The sequence below is a fragment of the Carassius carassius genome, chromosome 22, assembly GCF_963082965.1.
Source record: "Carassius carassius chromosome 22, fCarCar2.1, whole genome shotgun sequence".
In the NCBI taxonomy this organism is placed as follows: domain Eukaryota; kingdom Metazoa; phylum Chordata; class Actinopteri; order Cypriniformes; family Cyprinidae; genus Carassius; species Carassius carassius.
In genome coordinates, this window is record NC_081776.1 from 22,834,338 (window position 1) to 22,860,445 (window position 26,108).

The window sequence follows — 26,108 nt, forward strand, 5'->3', positions numbered from 1 at the left end:
ATGGTGACCCATACTCAGAATTCGTACCTCAATCGTGGTATTGCAGGCCCGAGACTTGAACCCACAACCTTAGGGTTAGAAGTCAAACTAGGCCACAACTACAAGCAGGACTGTAAAGCTCTGAAGATAACTAAGAAAGAGATTCTGAACAGGAGACAGTTTCAGGCACAACTTGAAACCTCTCTCATCCTGGTGAACACACACAAAACCCAAGAGAGGGTGACCATCTTCAGGGAAGACGAACACATGCACACAGAAGGTGACGTTAGGGAGCACTTTGGATCCTCAGAAGAGACCATCCTCAGCAGATTTAAGTCCCCCAGCCAAGAGGTCTTCGGACCACCCCCACTGGATGTACGCAAAGACATAATTAAACATTTCCCAGTAAAGACAAAGAGATGATGCTGCAGACACTGCAATAATGGATACACAAACACACTGTGTTGCAAGTGCAATGTTCGCCTGTGCTTCTCAGATTAAAAGAACTGTCTTAGGGACTATCACTGCAAGTAAACACAGACTTCATTCAAACCACATTGAAAGTGACAGAAGAAAAAATTATAAATACTAATTTTTTCAAAATATTTATTAATAAATGCTTTTTCATAATAAAATATGATTGTTGTGTGATTATTACTCATGATATATACTGTTATGGGGCTAAGTAAGCAATCAACCCTGCAAATGCATGCTTAAATGCTCTGTATATCTGTTCAGACAAAGTGAGTACAAATACAGAAATGCTGCTTCTAACTCGGGCCAATGTTGCAATATTACAATATTTCACTTACTAAAATGTAAAAAAAATTAAAATCTTGCATTTCTACATCAGAGGACTCCTAAAACAATATCTGAGGTAAAAAAAAATGCTTATTTTTTTTCTATATTTGGGTATTACAGGGTTAAATGCTGAAGCTTGATTGAGAAACTTTCTTGTGCTCACAATAAACAGTAGCGCTCAAGTGCAGGAAGGCCTGCTCCAATATATGGCCATTGCTTAGCACTGTATCTTTTTGGATCTTTCTACTGAACTATATCAACAGGAATAGCCAGGAAGTTTTTACATGGCTGCTTTCACAATGTCTTGTTCACTCCTCTCAGGGAATCATGGTCATTTGAGTAACCTGAGTCATTCTCTTTTGATGTCGGTCTCTTGACTCTATATAATTGTTTGCCCTGAACTCCACACAGGCAGCATTAACAAATAATGCCTGCATATCACCAACATGCTTACCATATATCAAAGTGAGTGGTAGTGTTGTTTTAAACGAGAGAATCCTTAACTTGCTTGTAAGGTTCAAAGTGTGGGCTCGACAACGCTCTGAGCACTAAGCATAGGTCCCAAACTGTCATCAAGGGGGATTCAGCCATCTAGCACCTTACACAAAGCTGATTATCAGCAAATGCCCCTCAAAACCCCCTCAGAATATGAACAGTTTGTATAGAAAGCAGTTGTTGGTCAACCCATAGAAGCAAACACTAAGGGTAGCTTCGGCAGCATGTGTGAACACACACCTCCCTGACAATTGATGTAAGCCATCACCACAGTGTTGTCCATTCAAATGAGATCATGGTCTCTCACAAGCTGCAGAAAGTGTTGCAGAACCAAGTGGACAGCCTTTATTTCCAGGTGTTTTATTTGGCACTGTTTCCTAGCTGTGAACCAATCACTGAAAACTAGTCTGCTGTTGCATAGGGTTCCACATCCATGCAATGATGCATCTGTAGTGACCTTCTTTCTGATCAATCAGTCCATATTGAATCCTTGATCAGAATCAAAATCAGAAAGAGCTTTATTGCCAAGTATGCTTGCGCATACACAGAATTTGTTTTAGTGGCATAAGCTTCCAGTACATAGTGCAGGGGGATGGTGTCATATAGTTAGTGATGGCTCTCAGACCTCTCGACACTGAAGTTGAGTTGTTGGAAGTAAACGGGTCTTCCAACTTTTTAGCATAACTGATTGTACAAGACTCTGTCCCCATTTCTGTAGGCATCCTCTTTGGCCTGACGAAGATGTCTGAGTTTTGCTGTGAACCGTGGCTTATCATTGTTGAATGTTAAATAAGTCCAGGTAGGAATGCATATATCCTCACAAAAAATGACATATGATGTTACAGTCTCTGTGAGTTCGTCCAGATCTGTGGCAGCAGCTTCAAAAACACTCCTATCAGTGAGGTCAAAACAAGCTTGTAAATCCTGCTCTGTTTCGCTGGTCCATCTTTTCACAGTCTTTACTACAGGTTTAACAGATTTAAGTTTCTGCTTGTAGGTCGGTATAAGATGAACCAGACAGTGATCAGACAGCCCCAAAGCTGCTCGTGGAACAGAGTGATATGCATCCTTTATTGTGGTGTAACAGTGATCCAGTATATTACTGTCTCTGGTGGGACATGTAACATGCTGTCTGTATTTTGGCAGTTCATGGGAGAGATTGGCTTTATTAAAGACCCCAAGAATGATTAAAACAGAGTCCGGGTGTTGTTTTACTGTCTCTGTGATCCAATTAGCGAGTTTCTGTAAAGCTGAGCTCACGTGCGCTTGTGGAGGGATGTAAACACACGAGAATGAATGAGTGAAACATACATTGTTCCATGAGCGTCCAAGGGAGCAGAATGTTGTGAGACTCACTCATCACCACATTGTGCAGCCTGCCATCTTTCTATACTCTAAACGCAACACGGGCATACAGAGGTTGCGGCTGTCAATTCTAGTGTCTCATAGATCTCACCATAGAGTGCGTGTCCAGCATCATCTAGGTAATTTATAATACTCATCCTGTTGAGTCTCAGGGGGGCAACTGCTGCATTCATGCACTTCCTAGAACATGTAAGAGGTTAACTCCAGTCCAGATGGCAAGACTCTAAATTGATACACAACTACTTTGAATGAGAATCTAAGAAAGTGGTTATAAGTAAGAAAGGGGCTATTTAGATATGACAATACACATCACCACCTTGGAATTATAAGGTTCTATCTGCAATATGATTGGTTTTGAGATATTGATCTTGAAAGTTTTTGCATTCCTTGGGACCTACCATACACCCAACACAATGCGGCGCGGCACAAATGTTTTTGCTAGTTTCAGCCTGAAACAGTTTGAGATAGTTTAAGATATTTAAATATCAAATGCTTTTACGCCCATGGGCATGCTGCTCTAACAAGAGTGGTGTTCAGGGAAATTGTTGGTGCATCAATAGATCTCTCATGTTTAATATTGATCTGCCAGCTGTTATCTTGTTAATAGATTGATGACTGTTATTTCCATCCTATAAATGAGCTCACAGCAAAGTATTTTGCTGAGGCTTATGAGGCAAGCCCAAGGCCTGCTATCATTGAGGCTTCTTATCTTCATTGAGGTTTTTTATTCTGTATGCGTGGCTCCACTTAGACTTAAAAGGTCTAAACCGCAGTCTCAGCCAAAGAGGAAACTCATACTCTATGATGTGCCTGTAGGAAAACTAAATGCAGATGGAGAAAAGACAGGTTACATATTTCTTATGACATGATTAAATATACTATTGGCACATTCCAGCATGCAGACAAATTGGCAAGAACTAAATATTTTTCAGACTTAATTAACAGAACTGACCATTGTCAGAAAGCTTTGTTTGGCACAATAAACTCTGTGCTAAATCCAGCTGTAAATCCATCTTCAGTAACACTTCTCTTACTTGTGAAGATTTCTTGAACTTTTTTTGTGAGAAAAAATGACAATATTAGAAAAGAGATTGTCCCCTGAAATGTGATTCTCAATTCTCCTGTGCTAAGTTCTTGTACATTTTACTGTTTTGATCAGGTCTCCGGTCCGTGTACCTTCGTATAATTCGTTTTTTAATTTAATATTGAAATCTGAAAAATGAAAAAACTGCACATTTTTGTTTTTCATTCTTCCAAACAAAACGAAAAATCAAGAAATCGGCTTCATTTTTTTGTTTTTACGTTCAGGGACAGAAAACGAATAAACAACTTGAATATTCGATCCCTACACGTGGGCGGGAATGAAACACCCCTCTCCGCTGATTGGTCAACCGAACATTACAACATAATAATAGTCCTAAAACCATAATAAGAGTCCTACTGTTTATTTCTACTACATTTTCGCTTTCTCTTCATTAAACAGCCAGGCCCGGGTTTCCCAAAAGCTTCGTAAGCCTAAGAAACTCGTAAAAACGACTGTATGACTGATCTTAATATTACGGTCTGTTTCCCAAAAGCATCGTAACTTAAGTAGCACTTGAAAATCATCGTAGATCTACGAGTGCTCTGGAGTAATCATTAAGCCCTAAGTGCATCGTAAGAAAACAGATTTATGTGATCACCTGCAGGACAATCAGCAGATTACACCTTTAACTTGATTCAAATGCAATATGATTATAATATAAGGATTTGATTGTGCTTTATTTTATACTTTATGACTTGTTTTCTTATTTTTGTTTTATTAATTTATAAATGAAATAATTAAAAAGGTCAGAAATATCGAAATACACATTTAAATTAAATGGCTGAAAAAAAGAATAAAAAAAAGAATAAAATAAGTAATGTAGGAAATGTTTCAAAGACTGGGGGAAAAATATTTCAATGACTTGCTGAAGTGCACGAAAACCAGCTATCTATTTGATCCGAGATAACGTCTCACTCTCTCTCTCTATACTGTGTATAAATAAATAAATTAAAATAATTTTATGCATTTACCAGACGCTTTTATCCAAAGCGACTTACAGTGCATTCAGGCTAACATTTTTTACCTAAGATAATATATAAATATATAAAGTATATTATATATTATTATGTAAAGTATAATATTATAGATTATAATATAATATAATATTGTATTGTGTTATAGTTATTATATCCAAGTTGTCTGTCTGGAACGCAGCATTAGGTTAACGTACTAGTTTACTACAGTTAAGAGCCATTCTATAAGGTGAGATTTCAGCACTTCACAAACGGACAGCGACTAATAAGTAGCACTTAAAGCACAGCTATGTGCAACTGTGTTAAGTGCATTGTTGGGAAACGCACGTGAAACAATAACGAACGATTGCAAAATTACTAGATTAGAAAACAAAATTAGAAAACTCTCCTGGTAACGATTGATCTTAGCGTTTAAGAGTGTTTTCTGCGAGTCATTTTGCGATCGTTTGCTATTGTTTCTCGTGAGATTCCCAACAATGCACTTAACATAATCGCACGTAGCTGTGCTTTAAGTGCTACTTGCTATCAGTTTGTCAAGTGCTGAAATATCACCTTAGAATAGTTCATATTACACGCCTGGTTATTAAAATGTTTACCTAATGCTGTGTTCCAGACAACTCGGATGTAATATAATATTTTTTATTATATTATATTATATTATATTATATTATATTATAATTTTAAAAAGGCAGAAAAAATAGAAATACATCTAAATTAAATGACTGAACAAAAAAATAATATAAAATAAGTAATGTAGGAAATATGCTTCAAAGACTGGGAGGAAAAAAAATTGTCAATAACTTGCTGACGTGCACGAAAACCAGCCATGTATTGAACCTGGAAATCATGTCGCTCTCTCTTTATACATTATTATTATTATAATGCAAAGTATAATATTATACAATATAATACAATATAATACAATATAATATAATATAATATAATATAATATAATATAATATAATATAATATAATATAATATAATATAATAAAAAATATTATATTACATCTGAGTTGAATTGAACAGAATTATAAGGTTAATATTTCAATAAACGATCGTGTTACGAGCCATTCTATAAGGTGATATTTCAGGACTTGACAAACGGATAGCGACTCCTAAGTAGCACTTAAAGCACGGCTACGTGCAACTGTGTTAGGTTTATATTATTATATGAATTTAGACATATTTAGTGGATGCGCTTGATCACTTTTCTCTAATAAGAGAACCTGGAGATTTGGTTTGGTCCTCACACTGCATATAGCATGACCCATTAAATATAACTATAAAAAATGAATTAATAAAAGTTATAATATTATAGCACTTTATTTATTTATTTAGGTTTTTTTAAATACTAGTAAATAAACTAAATAATAGTGTGTGATAATATTATAAAAAATAAAAGACAGTCCTAGTATTAAATACAAATAAATTTATTTTATATTAAACTTAAAAATAAAATGCTTATATTTAATACTACTTTCTTTGTTTGCCTCTTTAAGAAGAATCGCTTTATGCATTCCCCAATTTTAAGTCCCCTTGGATAAAAGCGTCTAAAACTAAAAAAATAAAAGCATTTTCATCATATACAAACTTAAATTCAGCAGGCTTTTATTTTGGCAGGTTGCCGGCAAGTATATGTGCTTCCGGATTTAGCACTGCTGCTGATTAAAGAGCGTCAGTGGATGAATGTCACAGTTTTGCATTGTGGTTTGAAAACAGCATGGCATAGCCTAGAGTTATGCTTTCAGGTTGAAAATAAAACGTATATAGTACAGTTTGTGATCTAAAATGGTAATTGTGTAACAGCTGTCAACCATGTCGGTACGCAAATGCGCTGTCAGTACATATTTATATAACACATTTTTTATTTTGGTTGCGCATGCGGACCTGCGGATCACTTATGTGCACCCCTGATAATAACTTACTGTACAGTTGCACGGAGGTGAAAATGCCACTGTATTTGAAGGATACAACTTAAAGAAAATGGTAATTTGCATGTTTTCTTTTTAAAATAGACTCGCTGAGTCAGACAATTCTATTTACATTGAAATAAATATACAGTAGGTTAAAATAACTAAAAGATGTTCACCTTATAAAAAAACTGCATAAATTAAACTTGATTTTAATTGTTTAAAACAATTGAAATACTATTAGGCCAGTGGAAAGGAATGAGACCAACAATATTATTAAATATTTATCTGAGAACTATTTTTATATAGTTTTGTTTTTAGAAGATTGGTTAGATAACAACAAGGATAATGGATGATTTTTAGCAATAAAAATTGTGTATGGCATAAATAGTATTTATAGTCCATATCTCATATTTCCTTAATGTCTTGAAGCTTGAACGGTGTTAAATATGGTGTCACATGGATAGGAATATGCATAGTAATGATATGCAGATGAGGTTATGCATAGTAAAACTAGGCGTTGTAAACTCCATATATGGTGATTTCGGGATGGAGACGAGATGGAGATATACGTACGCACAATCTTCCCTTGACTGGTATTTATAAAGGGATTTTTGCACAGGTTCTGGCTTTTGTGCCTACGTGCACATTTAGAATGAAGTCTATGGATAGTTTTATCAATGAGACCCCTGGAATTGAGGTTACAGAGTTGAACAATTCCTGTCCCATTTCTAAACTTCCATTTTTATCTAAGATATTTATCAGATTACCCCATTTTTGTGCGAGAATGATCTCCTGGACAAATTCCAATCAGGTTTCAGAGCTGGGGTCTCATTTATAAATGTTGTGTACGCACAAAATAGGCATAGGAATATTTGTATACAATTTTCCACGCAGATATTGTGATTTATAAAGAATAAACTTGGTGAAATATGTACACACCCTATGGACATTATAAACCATGCATAATAACTGTGAGAAAAGTAGGACCAATAATAGTAGTTTACTGTTCAACCGCAGCTGCACAGAGGTGAATTGAAATACTATCTGGCCAGTGTAAAAGAATGAGATCAACTCTATTCTAAAATTATCTGGCAACAACTTTAAACCATTTTGTTTTAATTAATATTTTAATATATTTATCATAAAACATTACAAGGATACTGGCTATTTTTAGCAATAAAAATGTATGTGTATGTGTAAAAATGTATGAAATGCATAGTAAAACAAGGCGTTGTAAGCTCCATATATGGTTATTTCTGGGAGGAGTTGGGGTGGAGATGCACGTATGCACACCTTCCCCTGACTGGGATTTATAAAGGGATTTTCACGCAGGTTCTGACGTACGCATGGTTTTATAAATCTGAAAATTTTTGTGCGTACGCTAAATCTAGCTTTTGTGCCTATGTACACTTTTAGGATGAAATCTACAGAGAGTTTTTGAATGAGACCCCTGGTTATTGTACTGATACCGCTCTGCTAAAAGTGTTAAATTATTTTTTATTAGCAGTTGATGGCTGGGATGGCTGCAGTTTTAATTATGTTTGATCTCAGTACAACATTTGACACTGTAGATCATTTGATTATTTTAAAACGGTTGAAGTGTGAGGTGGGGTTTGGGGGACTGCCTTGAAATGGTTTCAATCATATCTTATGGATAGAAATTAAATGAAATTTGTTAAAAGACTAAAAGATGTTAATTTGGCACATGTTTTATCCTCTGTGGTTCCCTTTAAATATGGCCTTCCTCAGGGCTCTATTTTGATCCCAATGTTGTTTTCTTTATATATGTGCCTGTTGGTGTCTATTTGCCATGTCCACAATAATTATCATCACGTATGCATGTATGGGTTGTAAAGAAGCAGTTTTTATCAGTTTAAAATTATTTCTAAGCTAAAATCTTTTCTAAGTTTCAAAGATTTGGAGATTGTTATTCATGTTTTTATCACTTTGTGACTGGATTACTTTAATTCACATTATGTAAGGATCTGTCAACGGCAACAATCTTGATTGCAGCTCATGCAGAATGCCGCAGCTAGGCTTCTGACCACAACAAAAAAAGGGAACACATAATCTCTCCACTGGCTACCAGTGAAGTAAGGGTTGATTTTAAGATTTTATTATTGGTTTTTAAAGCTTTACACAGCTTTTCCCAAAATTATATTAGCGATCACTTAGGGTCTCACACACCAGCTAGGTTACTTAGATGTAACAAATTAGCTCAAAGTGAGATGAACATAATTAATCATAACGGGTCATTATTAACTACATACATATTCAGGAATTACTTGTAGCATTATGGCATTAATAGTACAAAAAAATGATTTGTTCATCCGCAGGGCATACAGTGTTAATCGTTTATTGACTCCAAGTAAAATTATTTCTCTGGCCACGAAAAATAATTTTACTACTAATACATTGCTTCCAGAGCATGTTACAAAAACAGAATGTTAAAGTGACCTTGTCCCATGAGCAGCAAACACAGACAACCAAGTGTCAATACATATGGATGTTTATTAACCCTTTGACGTATACGATCACACCGTTGTGATTAGAACTTTTAATGAGTCACGTCACCAACTGCTGAATTTAAATCCGCTTTCGCGCTTCGGCTGGCGCAGAGACAGATCGCATGCACTGAGTGCTTGTCATATTATCACACATATTCTGTCTTTTCAATCATTTAATGCTCATTTAAAGTTTCAGACATTTAAATACACAGGAGTACTAGCAAAAATATTCATTTACAGTTTGTAAAATAAACGCTGATGTCTGTGGAAACGGAAATAATGATCCTTACAAATATAATCTGACGACGATGTTTTTATTGATATCATATACAGACTGTGTAGGTAACTAAAGTTTACTCTGCTCTTCTCTCAGTTTACCGCGGAATTACTTTTATGTGATTTCGGGAGGAGAGGATGAATTAGCGTGTTGTAAATCCCACAGCTTGGATTCAGCACAAACTAACATTGCAGCGCCCATGACCCGGTATAGATCATCTAACACGGTCGATATAAAAGTGTTTAAGCTACCAAATATATTTACTTGCACATATTTCAAAATCAGAATATTAGATATTTCATGATATAGTGAGAATGTTTTGGGAACATTTTTAATAAAACAGGAAAAACTAAATAAAAGCGATCCATACGTCATACAGATCTATTGTGGCTGTGTTGTGTCAAATGACACGCATGACGCGTCGCTGGGGGCTCAGCTAGAATATTTTAAACTCACGTGCGAAAGGGTTAAACTACACTACAGAGGAACGTGCAACATCTGACTAGACACAAACATACACACATTAAAAATACAGTAGATGCCAATGCAAGGAAGGCATTGATAGAGAGAGAAAGAGCGCTCGCAAGAGAGTGGAGAGTCATGGCAGTATTTACTCATAAACTAAATCACAACCTGTTAAGAACCATCAAAGAATCTCATCACCTTAATTAAAAGGGGTTAACCCTTTAAAACCGAACGTGTCGGCGCCGACACAATTTACCATGCGGTATTAATGTTTTCATAACTCAGCAACCGTTTGCACTATGAAAAAAAATCTAATTGCGTCTGATAGAAGACAGCTTGCGCTTTAAGACAATATACAGCTTAATACGGTAACTGCATGTTTTCCAGCAGCAAATCACAGCAGCTTTCGGGGAGAGGGGGAAGGGCGAATTTGAAGCGAGAGATACGGAGCGCAGCAGGTTTGAAAGTTTGAGAGTGTGAAATATAAACAAAAACGAACAAAAACATGGCGAAAAAAGGTTTTACACAAGAGGAGGCGATTGATTTGATCTCTGATTACACCTTGGAAGAGGCTGAACATGATTCATCGGACCCGGAGTCTGTATTCAGACGTTGAGGAGGTGTACTGGTTTGAAGCTTATTTATTTGTTTCTTTCTGATGAATCGGTGAGAAATGAATAAAATAGTCAGACTCCCTGTTTCTGTTTGAAAAAAACACTGTTTCACACACTTATATGTGCGTTGCACACACGTGTAAGTGCGTATGTGCATGCATGCATGCGTTCATATTTGCTCATGTAACGTTAGCGTTATGTGTCTGGGTGCGTGTGCATGCATACATAATTGTGTATGTAAGTGCATGGACATTCTCTCTCTCTCTGTGTGTGTGTGTGTGTGTAAGTAAGTGTGCGTGTATGTGTATGCGAATGTGTGCGTGTATGTGTAACGTTATATGTATGTTTGTGTAAGTGCATGCATGTGTGCATATGTTTGTGTGTGTTTGTGTGTGCTACTGCTAATGTGTGCATGTGTATATCTGTGTGTATGTGTGTGTGTACCTCTGTTTGTGTGTATCTGTGTGCATGTGTGTATCTTATACAGTCTATGATGTGTATGCAAATGTGTGTGTGTGTACGCGCTTGCGTGACTTTGTGCATGGATGCATTTATTTCTATATCTGTATATTTGCGTGTGTGTGTGTGTGTGTGTGTGTGTGTGTGTGTGTGTGTAGGTGCATGTATGTGTGTGTGATTGTGTGTATGCAAATGTAAGTAACTGCAGGCTTTATTTTTATTATTTTATTGTATTATTATTATGGTTATTTATTTATTATATATTTATATATTATTTGTACAAATTTTCTCTTACTAATAGATTGCTTCATAATGAAAAGTATTTTTATGTACATATATAGTGAGTTTGTAATACATGCTGCTTTATTTTTATTTATTTATTTTTCAGTGTGGCTTACTCCAGTTATCTATGAAGAAGCAAATGGGCCATCTACATCGAACACAACACCATCTCAGAGGGGCCGGGGCAGTGGTTGCTGCTGTAGCTGTACAATAAGTACATGGGGGGACTTGACACCTCCAACAAGATGCTCAGAACAAAGTCAGTGCCCCATAAAACAAGTCATATGTGACCCTTTTCCAGCACTTTCTGGACATTGCAGTGACCAACAGCTTCATTTTACACAAAGAGATGTGTGCCATCCACCATGATAAGCTCATGACACGGCAAAACTTTCAGGAGCTGCTAGCTGCTCCGCTCACAGGTGTTCCCCTGGATGGCAGATCGAGAGAGATGCGATCATCTGCCTGTTCCTGTGAGAGATACTCAAGACCTTTCACAGAGTTGCATATGATGCAAAAGGAGTACCCCATGGAAGTGCAAGGAATGTGATGTGGGATTATGCTTAGCAGTTTGCAGTTAGACAGTAACTGCTTCAGAGAACACCACATTTAAATGACTGGATTGAAGGATCCAAAAACGCCTGGAGGACTGGAGTACAACAAATGGCTCCTGAGTGAAAACTGTGCAATCCAGTGTCTCAAAAAGACTTGTATATATGTATTATAGTTCCTTTTTCAAGATTGAGGCATTAGATTCTTTCGATCATGAGTTTTCCGTTTTTTTTCTAAATAAAAACCAGTACAATTTCTTCCCGTTTTTATTTTTTTTGTCTATTTAAATTCTATTTACTAACTCATTACACAAAATAATGTACAATAACTGTAATTTCCTGAAAGCCTATAATTTTCTGAAAAAAAAATGACACCTTACACTTGAAGATACCACATTATGTTCTAATTTTATACTCAAAAAAACAAAATGAGTGAAAACGGCCAATTTTAGCTTTAGGTTCTAAAGGGTTAAAGCCTAGAAGCGCATCCAAATAGTTAACAAGCAGTTACTTGCATTGGTTCTGTAGTTCCTGAGTAAAGTGTCCCGTTGCATTTATAATGCGTATATTCCTGTTGAATCATGTTATGAGTAAAACATTTGTCATTTTATCCATGGGTTGATTGCTCTGGAGTGAATCAACAAAATTGCTGAAAACTGCCAGAAGATCGGACTCCCCCGGAAGGGGGAGGTCATTTTTATACCAAGTACGAAACATTAAGAAGATATTAAACCAGAGATAGATTCATACACCTGAATATTAGCATTTTGAGCGTAACTAATGCAAATAAACAGTGGTAACTAGACAAATGTAATAGGGAAACATACTGACAACACATGCATATACCAGATGCATTTTTAACTAACTGATTATAGTCTAAAATAAGGAAAACGTCTTTATGTGTGTGTGTGTGAGGTGTTTTGAAATTGTGGAGACAGTCCACTGGTTTAGTCAGGCCAATGATGCCTGGCACAGGCGTCATTTACTCCTCCTGGAATGTGTTTGAAGTCCGATGGAGAGGAGCAGAGAGTTGCTGTTTAACATCATCTTGATGGTGGGGGAAACCCCCCCCTGGCAATTCAGCACCCTTAAATGTAGGATGTGGGGCCATGTCTACAATTTATATGCAAATGTTACAAGGCTAAAAGGAATAAGATATAAAGCCCAAACGATCTTACATGATCCAAAGCAGATGCTGCATAGATCAGTAAATCAATTGTTGCTGACTGTCCCTCTGTCCAAAAAGAAGTCAAAAGTTTACTGCACCTTTTCAGCAGTAGGTCCACAAATATGGAACGGTCTTCCCCTGTATATTCGGAGGGTTCCGTTTTTAGAGGCTTTTAGGTCCAAGTTGAAGACATTTTTTTTTAGTCTGGCCTTTGAAGTAGAGAAAGTTTGACTTTCTGAACTGAACCTTGAACCTTTTATAAATGTTTTTGTTTTACTTGTAAGCTATGTGTGTGTATTTTATTTTATCCTAAACTTGTAAAGCACTTTGGGCAATAAAGTTGTAGCGCTAATGAGAACATTCTTTGTTCGACCGGTTGTAAAGCATGTGTGTCAAACACGGCAAGTAATTGGCCTAAATAACCTCCTGCACCTGCAGGTTATAAATAGACATGAAAAGGACACATCTTCAGGTTACCCCTTTGTCTGAAGAGATGTCCGGACATGTCGACAGTGCGGCATTGAGGTGCAGCATCTCGTTCCCGCTTTTTCAGGGAACAGGGTTACAGTCAACCCGAGACGTTGCCTTATCAAAAGCTACTTTTGATGCTGCACTCAATAGCGCTGATGGGAGCAAGAATACCAACGCCCCAGCACTGTAAGTGTCTGGACCCCCAAGATTGTGTAGTGTGTGCGCACAAACATCAAAGAGGTCTCAGACATGTCTCTGGCATGTGGACTCAAGGGCATGTGAGCCCGGAGTAGCATCGACATCCAAAAAAGCATGAAAAGCTGCTCTGACTTACGCTCTGTATGCTGTACGCTGCTCTGACGTAAATCTGAAGAGAACGTACTGGATACAGTAAGTGAAGTCTTTCCTGCTCCAGTGTTATGAATGGCGGAGGACATCTCGATATATGGTCGAGAAAAGCACATTTTCGGAAGATAATTAGGCTGAAGATGCAAAATAGCTTTGACTCGCCCAGGGGCAAAATCGAAACAGGATGGCAGGACTGACATAGCCTGTAAATCCCCAATTCTCCTTAGAGAGGTAATGGCCATAAGAAAAAACATCTTTAGAGTCAGAAGCATGGCAGGCGCTGATTCTAATGGTTCGAAAGGGGTGCCAGCCAGCCCTTTGAGCACTACGGCTAAATCCCCTGAAGGGACCGTTGCTCTAGTGGGTGCCTCTGCCACTTAGCCCCACGAATGAAGCGGGCAACTAGAGGGTAACCCCAGAAACCCCATCAATCAAAACATGGCAAGCCAAACAAGCGGCCATGTAAGTTCTGAGAGTACTAGGGCATGTGCCTGAGGACAAATTCTCTTGCAGTAACTCCAGCACTGAAACAATTTGGCAGTGAGCTGGTGTGTCTATATGGTGTGTCATGCACCAGCCCTCAAAACACTCCATATGAGGGCACAAGTTCTTCTAGTGGAGGGAGCCCTAGCACTTAGAATAGTCTTTATTACATTGGCTGGAAGGCCAGCATCTCTTAGTTGGTCCCCCTCAGGGGCCAGATGTGAAGGTTCCAGAGCTGAGACCGGGGATGAAATACTGTCCCCTGTGCCTCAGAGAGAAGATCTCTCCTGACTGGAATTGCCCAGGGGGGATATTAGATCTGAGAACCAAACTCTTGTCAGCCAACGGGGCGCTATCAGTAATAGGCGAGACCCCTGTCAACGGACCTTGGCCAGGACTCCCAGGAGCAGAGCAATCGGAGGAAAGGCATAGGACGCAGTCTGGGCCACGCATGGGCCATCGCGTCCATACCGGGGGAGCTGGATGAGTCAGAAGGAAGTAGAGGGGACATTGTGCCATCTCCTGTGAAGCAAAGAAGTCCCCTTCTGCTACTTAAAATCTTTCCCAGATTTGACTGACTACTTTGGGGTGGAGTTCCCATTCCCTGTGTTTCACAGCTTGTCTGGACAGAAAGTCTGCTCCCACATTTATATGCTCAGGAATTTAAATCGCCCCAAGGGACAGGAACTTGTCCTGTGCCCAAAGCAGAACCTGGTGTGCTAACTCAAGCAGCGTGACTGCAGTCTGCCCTGGTGATTTATGTAAGAAACTACAGATCTGTTGTCCACCCGCACTAGGACATGGTAGCCTCTCAACTGCTGGAGGAAGTATTTCAGGGCCAGAAATACAGTCTTCATTTCGAGGCAATTGACGTGCCAGTTTGAGGAGATGAACTCTCCAGATCCCTTGGGCTGGACGGCCATCTAAGGCCGCTCCCCAGCCCATGAGGGAAGTGTCTGTCATTAGCATCTTGCAATGACAACACAGACCTAGAGTGGGACCCAAAGTAAGAAACTGGGGTCTGAAACACATAGATAGGGTACAAAGCCCCTGGCGCGTAATCCTTATTTGCCTCTGGGGATTGGCCCTAAAAAAGAAATCCCCTGGCTCTGTGCCACAACTGAAAAGATCTCATGTGCAGGAGGCCCAAAAGTATCAACGTGGATACAGCTTCCATGAGACCTAAAACTCTCTGCAAGTGATGAGTAGTGACTTTCTGGCCAAGCTTGATGTTCTTAAGTGTGGTTAGAATGGATTAAACGCGTGCAGGAGAAAGGAGTTGTGCCCGCATTGTGATCCCATACCACCCCCAAATACGTTGTCCTCTGAGCAGGAGAGAGAATGCTTATTTTGGTGTTGAGTCTCAACCCCAGAGATTCGAGCTAGGACGACATGCTGATGTCGAAGCGCAAGCTCTTGAGACTGAATCAGATTCAGCCAGTTATTTATATAAATTTTAAATGTGGATACCCTGGAGTCATAGAGGAGCCAAAGCTGCATCCATGGATTTCGTGTAAGTGCAGGATGACAAGGCTAGGCCGATTGGCAGAACCTGTTACTGGTAAGCTTCGCCCCTCAAAAGCAAACCTCCTGAGTTGTGGCAATATTTCAATATGAAAATACACATCCTTTAGATCTAAGATTGGACGCAACACCCCGTCTTTCTTGGGAATCAAAAAATACAGACTGTAATAGCCTGACTCTCTGTCTGGCAGGGGAACACATTCTATGGCCCCTTTGACCAGCAGAACCTGTAATCCATGTGCCAAAAGATATGCACGTGCCGGTTTCACAGAAGTGGAGACCATGCCGTTGAAACCCAGAGGACGATGTGCAAACTGAATCCTAAAGACTTTCGCTACAGTTCTTTCTACTCATGCGGAGATATTTGGCAGTAGCTTCCACGCTGTCAGCTTCTCCGAAAGGGGCACTAATTTTGACAATTTGTTTGTTGGGAGGGAGGGGGGTGTTAAATGTCTGGTGTCCTGAAATGTGGCAGGAACCAACAGAGCTTGTAACATTTCACTGGAGGCCACTTCCCCCCCGAAACACCGGTGGTGGCTGAGGTTGTTCAGTGATCACCTAAGGGTGCCAGGAAGGAGCCTTACACTTCTGTTGGAATTTTCCATGGCCCTCCCTGAGGGGACACACCCTTTGTCCTGGGCATAACTTTGGTCCAGCTACTTTGGTCCAGCTCCATCTGCAGCTGTCAAGTGCTACAAGCTGCTCCCCAGTCTTGAGGGGGCTATTTTATTTTTATTTTTTTGTCAGCCCTGACACTTGAGCACAGTGAGTGAGAAATGTATTAAAAGTCTCCTCGTGACACTCAGATCTTTAAGAAGATCAGCCTGATATGCCTGCAGAACCCATGGTGTGTAGGGCAGCACTAGTCTGACTAACAGCATGAAATGCGTTCCATCCAAGTGTAGATGTTACTACATGGCTTGGCAGGGAGCAATTGCTGTCATTTTATATATATATATATTTTTTTTAAATTCATTTTAATTTATTTATTTAAATTATGTTGCTCCTATAGGGGAGAGATAGCCGCTAGCATCTCTCTCACCTATGAAATCATTATGTACAAAATCTAATTTTAAGGCTTTAATCTGTTCACTGCACGAGTCACCACCTAGAGCGCTAGGAGAGAGCACTCTCAATGTCCATTTCAACAGAATCTAGAGCTACAGTAGCCTCTGCCCAATCCGAAGAAGTGACTGGGCACACTTCGGAGGTGGGCGCGAGAACCTTCCGATCTTCCAGATCGGAGAGCGATCTTAATGAGCGGGAAGCAGCTCATTCCTCATGAGAGAAAAGAGCCTAGCATGGATATGAAGTGAACCGCGGTGCTCACATCTGCCACTCTAGAACGCAACAGCAGCCTGCTTTTCTTCCAAACAATAAACGTGATTTTACTTCAGAGATCAGCCATGGAGAGCGAGGTAGGCATCTCTTATAGAATAAGCAAGAATTGTAAGTTGTAAAAACAAGTTGTCATTTTACTTCCTTTTAAACTAATGCTTTCAGCAGCCTGACACACACTCACACACAATGCATTCTCTGAAGACAAAGAAACCTGAAAATGTGTCCGTTTCACGTCTATTTATAACCTGCAGGTGCACTTTATCAATGACGTCACCTGCCGAGGTTATTTAGTCCAATTACTTGCCGTGTTTGACACACATGCTTCACAACCGACGAACAAAGAATGTTCTCATTAGCGCTTTTGAGCGCAGCATCGATAGTAGATTTTGATAAGGGAACTGAAAAACTCAAACTTGGTCTATGGCGCAATATAAACTCACTGGCAACTTTATTAGGTATACCTTGCTAGTACCAGGTCGGACCCCCTTTTCCTTCAGAACTGCCTCAATTCTTTGTGGCATAGATTCAACAAGGTGGAACTATTCTTCAGAGATTTTGGTCCATATTGAAATGTTAGCATTACGCAGTTGCTGCAGATTTGTCGGCTGCACATCCATGATGCAAATATCCTGTTCCACCACATCCCAAAGGTGCTCTATTGGATTGAGATCTGGTGACTGTGGAGGTCATTTGAGTAAAGTGAACTCATTGTCATGTTCAGTATGAGATGATTTGAGATTTGTGACATGGTGCATATCCTGCTGGAAGGAGCCATCAGAAGATGGGTACACTGTAGTCATAAAGGGATGGACACGATCAGCAACAATACTCAGGTTGGCTGTGGCATTTAAACAATGCTCAATTGGTACTAAGGGGCCCAAAGTGTGCCCCAAGAAATACAAACACTTTAAATATAATTTGTTTTTAAACATAAAAATGAATGTTGTAACAATGGCGATATGTATGAGAAAGATAAATTTAATGCTTTCTATGACATTTATTTCATATTTTTGGACGAACAATTTTTCTTGTTCAAATAAAGCACAAAAGGCAATGCAAAATATTTTATCCAGTGCAGAAATTCTTGTTAAGAATATATCCAAAAGGGCATTTTTACAGAAGAGGTTTAAGTTGTTCTTCCACTCCCGGACAAGTGTTATTTTAGACTGGTGCAAGGAGTGGATTTTTTGAAAGTTGGAGCATTTTAGTTTTCAGTCACTTCGAGAGCACTCCACTACTGCTCCATCACGAGTACAATTTACCTGTTTAATCCCACCGGTCACAATAGTGACCGTAAAAAAGGTTTTCATTTATAAAGCTCTAAAAACCTTACTGACTGATGTTTTAGTGTACTTCCTGCAAATATAGAAAAAATAAAGGGTCTCAATTAAATATGTGCAGTTTCACGTGAATAGTGCAAATTGTTACATGACCAGTTTACTTCCTGTTTGCACCTTGAGAAGATGATGGCTGCATAAAAGCTCCAAAACTAAAGGCTAGTAAAGTGTCTTAACATAAATATATGACAAAGATTTTTGGTACATGTGATCTTTAGGATGTCTAGTATAAATATATGCATTCACATATATTAAGTTTTGTTGAATGTGGTCATCGAATGAGTAAACATGCTGATGGTCACAATAGTGACCAGTGGGATAACAGTGAACTTAGATATCCAATATAAATCTAATTGCAGTTGCTAGTGAAAATGACATTAAAATGTTTCAGTGACAAAATATTGCACTAAATTAAAAATTCTAATGTTTTTTTACAATAATGATGTTGTAATAATGCAAGCATTAATATAAAACAATTATGTTATTTTTTACAAAAAAAGTAAACATAAAAAAAAAATATATATATATATATATATATATATATATATATATGTATGTATGTATGTATATATATATATATATATATATATATATATATATATATATAATCTCAGTGTTCCTATCAATGTTGCATAAGTTTTTATGCATAATAGTAACCCTAGACTATGATCAAACGGTTTAAAATAGCTATCTAGATATCTAACCATTTTTATGACTGAAAAAATATGTTATTTCAGTACACACATTATCCCAATGGTCACAATTATGACCAAACATAAAACACATTTTTTCACACACTTTTCCAAAATAATTTCAAAAAATAATGATTGCTTATTTCAAAGGGTTACTAATGACACATCATTTGGATATTTTCATGTCTGGGAAAAATTTGGGATTAAATGGGTTAATGCCAACAGCCCATGATATAACTGCATTTTATCAAGAATTCACACATTAAACACCATAATTAGCTAGTTTGACAGATATGTGGATCACCCAAATCAGAAAGAAGGTGAGTGTTATAATGATGGCTGTAGCATCTGCTTAGGATCATTGATGCGTAGTTACATTTTATGTCTTAAGAGACCCTATTAGCTATAAATTAATTACAATAAATTAATTGTATAAATTACAAACCTGGCCCCACCGTCGACATTTATTTGGTTGCTAAAGTTAAATGGTTGTACCACTAACAGGAAAGGCTAGACAGATCAGCTCTCTCTGGTCTCCCCAGCGAACTTCAAACACATTCCAAAGAGGAGTAAATGACCCCCGTGCCAGGCATCAATGGCCTGATCATACCAGTGGTCTGTCTCCACAATTTCAATACACAAAACACACACACATAAAGACGTTTCCTTTATTTTAGACTATAATCAATCTGTTACAAATGCATCTGGTATATGCATGTGTTGTTTGTATGTTTCCCTTTTACATTAGTCTAGTTACCACTGTTTATTTGTACAAACCTGATTCCAAAAAAGTTGGGACACTGTACAAATTGTGAGTAAAAAAGGAATGGAATAATTTACAAATCTCATAAACGTATATTTTATTCACAATAAAATATAGATAACATATCAAATGTTAAAAGTGGGACATTTTGAAATGTCACGCCAAATATTGGCTCATTTTGGATTTCATGAGAGCTACACATTCCAAAAAAGTTGGTACAGGTAGCAATAACAGGCCGGAAAAGTTAAATGTACATATAAGGAACAGCTGGAGGAACAATTTGCAACTTATTAGGTCAATTGGCAACAAGATTGGGTATAATGTAGTGATTGAAGTAAATGTGCTGTTTTTATTCATGTATTAAGTTATATGCAATACGTCATAACTGATGGTGCGTGGTTTTCCCATTCAGATTTACAGCAGCACAAATTCTGCTCCACTTGCATGTGTTGTAAGCTTGCATCTGTCTCTTAGCAACATCTAATACCAGAAGTTGAGAGCAGCCTCTTTTGGTTCAATCTGATAACAACACCCACGTCACAGACCCTTGTGTAAACAAAACAACTGAGTGTAGGCAAAGCTAACTCTTTAGCAGCTGACTAACTGACACTTTGTGAGTGTAAAGTGTGAACCACTCCTCTTTCTCCCTCACTAATGGTTTCACCTTTTGTTTATTCTATCACATGTATAGACTCAAGTTAGGTTGGCCCCTTCTCACATACTTTGTTTCTGAAATCTAATTGAATCAATTTTATCTTCCTTTTGTTTCCTAAAGCTATAAGGACATTTTCACTTTGCATTTTATTATCTGACCATCACCATCTTCCCTCTTTGTATAGGTTTACAGTAGTTCTGGCAGCTGTTGTTTTCTTAATGAAGTATACAGGATTAGTAGTAGCCTAATACCTGTTTCCTCTTTACCCCTCTTCACTCCTCAGTGCCAGTCCTAGTACATTGAAGTGCAGTTACTGTTCAACCTAATGTAGGCCCCTGAGCAGACTAGAAACACTTCCTATTGTTTCTGTTTATTTAGCTTGAGGTGTTTGATGTGTCCCTGCTAGCGGAGCTAACAGTCCCCCTAGGTTTATGATCCTGCTGCATTTCTTTAAGTTACGACTGCTTAATCATCTCCTAGCTTAAACTAAATAAGGAAAGCACTTCCTTCTCCCTCTGTCTCTTCCTGATTTTATTTCAGTTTGTTTATTTGATACCTTCATAGTGACCAAACCTGTCTGAACCATCAGAAAATACTTAGTAATAATGTTGATAAACCGAAAAGTCTTTGCCATTAAATGATCCCCTAGATTAGTTTGACTGGAAGAGGTGGAGGTACTGGTCTGCTCATCTCTAATGATTGGAAATTTAATCCTTTATCATCTTTGGATATCAACAGCTCCTTTGAATCTCATTCAGTTACTGTTACCTACCCTCTTAAAATACATTGTGTAGTTGTCTATCGACCCCCAGGACCACTAGGTAACTTTTTGGATGAATTAGATGTGCTGCTCTCAACCTTACCTGAGGATAGTACTTCCCTAGTTATGCTTGGAGATTTCAACATCCACCTAGATAAACCTCTGTCTGCTGATTTCCACACTCTGTTTGCCTCTTTTGATCTCAACTGAGTCTCAACTACTGTTACTCACAAATCAGGCAACCAACTGGACCTTATTTATACACGACACTGCTCGACTGATCATGTTCTGGTTACTCCAATACACACCTCAGATCACTTCCTCCTCACTCTTAACCTCAACATGGTCCCTGATACATCACTTACCCATCCACATGAATGAACTGTAAGCATCTTTTGATGCTAACAGTGCTACTGATACTTTCTGCTCCACTTTTACATTTTGAGACACTGTTTGCCCCTTGTCTTCCAGGCCAGCCCGTACCACCCCTTCGTTATCTGATGGTTTCACCTTTTGTTTATTCTATCACATGTATAGACTCAACACCATCAACACCATCAACACCATTTGCTTTCAACACCATCATCCCAACAACCCTCCAGACCAAACTGACCCAGCTCTCTGTTCCTAGCTCTATCTGTCAGTGGATCACCAGCTTTCTGACAGATAGGCAACAGTTAGTGAGACTGGGGAAATTCATGTCAAACAGCTGCTCCACCAACACTGGTGCCCCTCAGGGATGTGTTCTCTCCCCTCTGCTCTTCTCCCTGTACACCAACGACTGCACCTCTAAAGACCCCTCTGTCAAGCTCCTGAAGTTTGCAGACGACACTACAGTCATCGGCCTCATCCAGGACGGTGACGAGTCTGCTTACAGACAGGAGGTTGAGCAGCTGGCTGTCTGGTGCAGTCTTAACAACCTGGAGCTGAACACGCTCAAAACAGTGGAGATGACTGTGGACTTTAGGAGAAACCCCCCTGCACTTTCCCCACTCACCATCATGAACAGCACTGTGGCTGCAGTGGAGTCATTCAGATTCCTGGGAACCACCATCTCTCAGGACCTGAAGTGGGACAATCACATTGGCTCCATTGTGAAAAAAGCCCAACAAAGGTTGTACTTCCTTCGCCAGCTGAGGAAGTTTAACCTGCCACAGGAGCTGCTGAAACAGTTCTACTCAGCCGTCATTGAGTCAGTCCTGTGTACTTCAATTACTGTCTGGTTTGGTTCAGCTACAAAATCAGATATCAGAAGACTACAGAGAACTGTTCGGACTGCCGAAAGGATTATTGGTGCTCCTCTGCCCACCCTCCAAGAACTGTACACATCCAGAGTGAGGAAAAGGACTCAGAAAATCACTCTGGATCCCTCACATCCAAGTCACCCCATCTTTGAACTTTTGCCATCTGGCCGGCGCCTCAGAGCCGCAAATACAAGAACAGCAAGGCACAAGAATATTTTCTTCCCCCAGGCAATCTACCTCATGAACAGTTAAATGTTTCCCACTTAAACTTATGCTTATGCAAAAATGTGCAATATCCTTATATTTATTTGTTACCCCTCCATCCTAGAACATTCCTGCATCTCACTCAATCCTATTCCATTATCATTTATAGCACAATTGTTTATACACTTATTTATTTGCCAATTTGTAATTCTCCCGTAAAGTTTTTTTTTTTTTTTTTTCTGTGTGTTGTTGTGTGTCTGTTTACTGGAAGCTTATGTCACTAAAACAAATTCCTTGTATGCGCAAGCATACTTGGCAATAAAGCTCTTTCTGATTCTGATTCTGATTCTGATGTTGTATGTGAACACCGTTCTAAGCTAAGAGCTGTTGAAAGTGTGTGGCGCAAATCCAAAAATACTACTGACCTTAATGTGTATCAGTCACTCCTCTCTTCCTTCTCTGCTAATGTCTCCACTGTTAAAATGACATACTACCATAACAAAATTAACAACTCATCTAATTCTTGCATGCTTTTTAAAACACTCCTTTGTCCTCCTCTCCCTCCTGCTTCATCTCTAATAGCTGACGACTTTGCCACATTTTTTATTAATAAAATTAAAAACATCAGTGCGCAATTTTCAACACCACAATCCGTCAAGCTCATATCACCAACAAACATACTCATTCACATTCTTCTCTTCACTTTCTAATTATCCTACTACTTGTCTGCTTGATCCTATTCCATCTCATATCCTTCAAGCCATTTCTCCTGCAGTTGTACCAACACTCACTCACATCATTAACACATCCCTCCACACTGATGTTTTTCCCTCATCATTTAGACAGGCTCGTATAACTCCACTACTTAAGAAACCCACCCTCAAGTCATCTCTTTTAGAGAACTACAGACCAGTTTCCCTTCTTCCTTTCATTGCAAAAACACTTAAAGGTACAGGTTGTAGGACCTGCCACGAGAGGGCGCACTATCAAAACAATAACAATCGCATGGTTTGATGACGCTAAGAAGGAGCGTGGAATGATGGGATGTGTTGTCTTCTACCCAACCGCTGATGGCCATCATTCAGACAGAAAGATAAATCATGGATTTAACGTGAGTTCAATGATTTGCGCGAGTAGATTACATGCAAAGACGCGAGCAGATAATGGATCAGATGCGTCCTCGCGTAGGTATAGAGATGCGATGCCCTGCGTTTGGCGTATATGCCCCATAACACTAATCTTGTTGATCGTTATAATAGCATACATTTTCTGTAAAGATATGAATCAAAACAACTCACCTGTCGAGTAAAACACAAACGAGATTGGCATCTCTTTTCTAGTTGAAGATTGTCGTGAAGCTACTTCCGAATTTTTCCACGACACTGTTGTTATGTGGTTTCTACGTCAGTAAAGGCGGTAACAAAGGGTAACTAACGTCATTGACAGGCTACTGCACTGCCCGTGTCACTGTTTAAAATGGGAATTTTTTCTCATGATTTACAAGTAGTTGAAAACATTAGTGATGTTGTTAGTAATCAGCTGTACAAAATATATAACACTAGCCTAGTGGTTTTTGGATATTTTACTGCAAATATCTTACAAATTGTACCTTTAAACAAGCTTTGTTCAACCAAGTCTCTGCATTTCTCACACAGAGCAACCTCCTTGACAGTAACCAATCTGGCTTCAGAAGTAGACATTGAACTGAGACTGCCTTGCTCTCAGTTGTTGAAGCCCTAAAACTGGCAAGAGCGGAATCCAAATCTTCAGTACTTATCCTGCTTGATCTGTCTGCTGCTTTTGACACCATTAACCACCAGATCCTCCTATCAACTCTACTCGCAAAGGGCATCTCAGGAACTGCAATTCAGTGGTTTGAGTCTTACCTATCAGATAGGTCCTTCAAAGTATCTTGGAGAGGTGAGGTGTCCAAGTCACATCATCTAACTACTGGGGTGCCTCAGAGCTCAGTTCTTGGACCACTTGTCATCATTAGGTTCTGTCATTCAGAAACATGGATTTTCATACCACTGCTATGCTGATGAAACTCAACTCTACCTCTCATTCCATCCTGTTGATCCGACGGTAGCTACTCACATCTCAGCTTGTCTAACAGACATGTCTTGCTGGATGAAGGACCATCACCTTCAACTCAACCTTGCCAAGACAGAACTGCTTGTGGTTCCAGCAAACCCATCGTCTCATCACAATTTCACCATCAAGTTAGGAACATCAACCATAAATCCTTCAAAAACAGTCAGAAACCTAGGAATTATGATTGATGATCAGCTGACTTTCTCAGACCACATTGCTAAAACTGTCCGGTCCTGCAGATTTGCTTTATTTAACATCAAGAAGATCAGGCCTTTTCTTTCAGAACATGCTGCACAACTCCTAGTTCAAGCTCTTGTTCTGTCCAGACTGGACTATTGCAATGCTCTTTTGGCAGGTCTTCCAGCCACGTCACACCTCTGTTTATCAATTTGCACTGGCTACCAAAAGCTGCTCGCATAAAATTCAAGGCATTGATGTTTGCTTACAAAACCACCACTGGCTCTGCACCCATTTACCTAAATTCATTACTTCAGACTTATGTGCCCTCTAGAAGCTTGCGTTCTGCAAGTGAATGTCGCTTGTTTGTTCCATCCCAAAGAAGCACAAAGTCACTTTTACGGACTTTTAAATTAAATTGTCCCTCCTGGTGGAATGACCTGCCCAACTCAATCCAAGCAGCTGAGTCCTTAGCCATCTTCAAGAATCGGCTTAAAACCCATGTCTTCCATTTCTATTTGACCCTCTAACTTTAGTACTCACTATTCTAATTCTATTCTTAAATAAATATACCTTTCTAATCTTTTTGTATTCTATTTTCTTTTCATTTAAAGACCTCTATCACTAGCTTGCTCTATTCTTTCCATTTTTTTTGTTTATTTATTATATTATTTTAAAGCCCTTGCTACGTGTACTGCGTTTAAGCTAACTGAGACTTGTTATAGCACTTACATATCATTGCTCTCTTGTTGTTTTTGATTGCTTCCATTGTCCTCATTTGTAAGTCGCTTTGGATAAAAGCGTCTGCTAAATTACTAAATGTAATGTAAATGTAGATTATCACCCATCAAACGTGTTACTCATAGTACTCATAGTACTCATAGCCATGGTATCTAAGCATTTAGTGTGCGTCACTAACTGATCACACGAGCTAACAGTGCAACACATAGCCCAAACATTTTAGCTCACTAAATCTGAACAGACTTGCATTGGCTTTCAGTGCATTTGCCTCTCCACCTGTGTTACACCTGTGTCCAGATCATCAAGCCCTGGCACCCACCTGATCAGCCAGCAACCTGA

The 26,108-nt window shown here is 38.9% G+C and overlaps 1 pseudogene; it reads left to right on the forward strand.

Annotated features, from left to right (window-relative positions):
- LOC132099245 (uncharacterized) lies at window positions 1-26,108 on the forward strand (annotated as a pseudogene).